Source organism: Capsicum annuum, chromosome 9, assembly GCF_002878395.1.
Source record: "Capsicum annuum cultivar UCD-10X-F1 chromosome 9, UCD10Xv1.1, whole genome shotgun sequence".
NCBI classification, from domain to species: Eukaryota; Viridiplantae; Streptophyta; class Magnoliopsida; order Solanales; family Solanaceae; genus Capsicum; species Capsicum annuum.
The window spans coordinates 214872990-214876945 of record NC_061119.1 but is presented as its reverse complement, the minus strand read 5'-3'; positions in this window follow the sequence as shown (position 1 = coordinate 214876945).

Below are 3956 nucleotides of genomic sequence, written 5' to 3'. Positions count from 1 at the left end.
TATTGAGCCAAACTTCTAATAGAGGACAAAGTTGGACCTTTTTGCAAAATACAAGAGGTCTTTATCGACCTTCTCGCGAATTATACATTTCTATTTTATTATTACTAACATATTACTTATTAAGTTGTTATATATCCCACTGAATAAAAAATTAAAAAACTTTTAAGTATAGTATGTAAAACACACTTTAAATATCACCTTTTTTGAGTCTCACACCTAAACTATTGGAAATGTAAGAAATACATCTAAATAATTATTTATTAGTTTGAGAAACACACCTAAAAACTGACTAGATTAAATATTCGTTTACAAACGCATTTAGGCATATCTAGCCATTAAAAATCAGTCCACATGGCATTTTTATTTTTATTTTGGCTAATACATTAACTTTTCATTTTTTATAATTTTTTATTAATTTAAAGGTGTGTTCCTTAAAATGATGAGTGATAGTTTAGGTGTGTTTCTCACACCCCCAATAATTCTAATATGAAACTCCAAAAAAGGGAAGAATAAAAACTACCATTGATGTGGTCTACCACTTAAATAGATAAAAGCAAATTTTAGTTTTTTAAACAAATTTTAAATTGTCAAACACTTAAAAAGTTAAAAATAATATAAAAGCTATTTTTAACTTAAAATAACCTCATCCAAACACCCACATAATCCCACCCACTTGCCCTTAGCCAACAGAGCCATAGCCTTAAAATGACGATTTTATCCTCACCTTTGACGGCTTTCATTGGACTAGCAGCATTACTTTTAGCAATTTAATTTACTTCGATTCTGGAGTTTGTTTTTACCTTTTGTTTTTTTAGAAAAAAAAAAATATTTATTTCTTTTTTTACTTGTCGTTTTTATGGAGTAATGTTTTGTAATTGGGAATAGTGCATCATAAAAATAGTGTTAAATACTTCCTTCATCTCATTTTACCTGTTCCAAATTTTCTAATTTATGTCCCATTTTACTTTTTTTTTTTTTACTTGTTAAGATTAGACAATTTATTTTTTCATATTTTATCATTTGCATTAATTTTTTTTTAAAAAATTAAAATGTAAACATCATTTAATTGAGGTACTATAATAAATTAGACATGTTATTTATTATTTTTTTTAATATCTGTGTCATCCTAATTTGGGACGAGTAAAATAGAACGGAGGGAGTATATATTAGCGGGAAGTTTTAACGTTGCCTTCATTTAATAGTTTTATGCTTTGTTAGTGGGGAAAAATTATGGTTGTTTCTAAAAATGTTTTCTCACTAAATGAAATTTACTTGCACTTTCACATTTTTATGACGTTTTTGAAATGTACCTTGTACCCAAAAATAAACAAATAATTATAGTTCATGATTTAATAGGTTTTATTTTTCTTTCTGAGTTCTTGATTTGCAAAAATAAAAAACAGAAGGATAGTTTGGTACTCTAATGTATTCCATAGTCATCGCTATTATATTTTTTATCAACATTTTATAAATATTTGTTGTATTTTCAAAGTTCTAGCTAGCGTTTAATTATAGATTTTAGAATTAGTTTTAAAAAGTTATCTATAAATGTCTGTTTGACCATGAAATTTGATCAGATTTGAAAATCCATGCGGAATTTTTCACTCACAATTTCTTTTCTTCTTTTTTTAAAGTGAAAGAAAGTTTAAATATGACTTCCAAATTTAAAAATTACTATGGCAAAAGCTCAAATATTCCGTTTTAACTTTAAAATCTAAGATCAAACGAAAATTTAGGTTGCTACACTCTCTTTGTACATTTTTATGGAATAATACCCACGAAAATACCTGAACTTTGACCGAATTATCAGTTGAGCATACTGAATTTTACCGGAGGTCCTATTACCCCCTAGACTTATTTTTCGTATTTTAATGGCATATATCTACCACTTGGATAATTGTGTGTTAGACACGCACATTGAGTGTGTGAAGGAGTTAAAAAACGTTACAAACACATTTTTTTTGGCCAAACGGCCCCTAAATTTTCTAATTATTGAAAGTTTTATATATATTTTTTTATTCTTTCTCTTCTCTCTTCTTTCTTTTTTCTCTTCAACAATAAAGTCTTCACCAATGATTGCTCCATTGTAGAATTAAAATTGAACACAATTACATCACACACCTACACACTCAAATGAGTCGTCTTCAACACACCCAAATTTAATTTAATACTTTGAATAATTTCAAATTCAAATTCGATTTCATATTGAACTCAAATTTGAAAGCTTGGAAGCAAACGTATGTACTTGCTATATACTTTTAGTGGCTCATGAATGGTTTTGCATTACTACTAGCACTAATTTATACCATTGAATGTTTCTAGTTTTTTCTTCGATTTCAACATGACTTAAGTGGGAGCTAGAATAATTTGTTCCCACATTGTGAACATATCTTTGCTTCTTGGAGCTGTGCTCTCTTGGGGTATCATGTGGCCTCTAATTATTGAACGCAAAGAAGCTTGGTTCCCTTCAAGTTTACCACAGAGCAGCATGAAGAGTCTAACCCTGCAAATCAGTTTCTAGTTTCCTGTTTTTTCATTTTCAGTTTCCATTTTGAATTTCCAAATTTGAAGATTCCATTAATGAAAGTTTTCAATTTGAATTTGAAATTTGAGTTGGAATGCACTGAAATCATTTGAAATTTGATTTGTAAGAGGAATTTGAGTTGTGGAATCTTTAAGAGTTATAATGGTGAAAAAATGTTGAAAAGTGATAAAATGGAAAAGAAACAACACGTGTACCACACTTTCCGACGTCAAAACCAGGTATAACTTTGCGGGGGGAGGGGGGGGGGGGAGGGGGGCAATTAATTCCAGTTAAAAAAGTATTGGTGTGTAATAGGGCCCCCGCAAAGTTCAATATGCTCAACTGAAAATGTGGTTAAAGTTCAGATATTTTCGTGGATATTATCCCTTTTTATATATATAGCCGATATATTAAATTAGATGTCTAGTTTTTCTAGTTCAATTTGGCAAACCAAGATATAATTTACCAATGAGTGTGTATTTCACCTTTGTTGTTAAAGCATATACAATTTTCTAACATTTATAAATTACTTATGAGCAATATAGAAAATTATCCTTTTATTTATTGTGACTTAAAAAGTGCATCAAATCAAACACAAACAAGTAAAAACGGAAGGAGAAAATACTATCTAATGTAAAGGTTTTAATGGCATTGTGATCTACAACACCATGGCCTGCAAATATGCAATGAATACAATCAAATCATAACGTTGCACAGTTGCAGGCAGAAAAGAAAAAGAAATTTTAATTCGATTATTAAATCAAACTCAATATTGTTTCAAAGCTTATAAATCTCCTTTCTAATATGAGTAATCGAAATTCATAACACTCAATATTAATATGCAGCCTTTGTTTCAATTTGTGTGTTTTCCTTTTCTTTTTATTTTGTTGAGAAAATACTCAATTATCACTTTGAACTATACGCGAAAAGGTTGAGACACATCCGAACTTTAGGAGGGTCCTATTACCTCCTGCACTAATTAGACATATATTTCACAACATATTGAAGTGTCCACGTAGGCACACGTGTGTACCACGTAGGCACTAAGATTGTCAAATATATGATTTTAATCAGTCCAGAAATAATAGGACCCTTCTAAAGTTTAAGTGTGTATCAGTCTTTTCACGTATAGTTCAAGGTGGTAATAAAATATTTTTCCTATTTTGTTTAAAAAATAATCATACTTTGTATATTAAATATAATTCATTAATTTCAATATCTGATGACAACAAGGGTGTAACTTTAATATACACCTTGTAGGGGGGTGTGCGGATTTAATAGGTATAATAGATTTAGTAGGTTTCTAGTGAATCTATTTTTATTAGTGCGTGGATTTTTTGTTTCAATATCTTTTAATAATTTACTTTTTTCGTAAGATATATTCATTAATTATTTTATCCTGTAGTAATTGCAGAGTTACAAATTCTTGTAT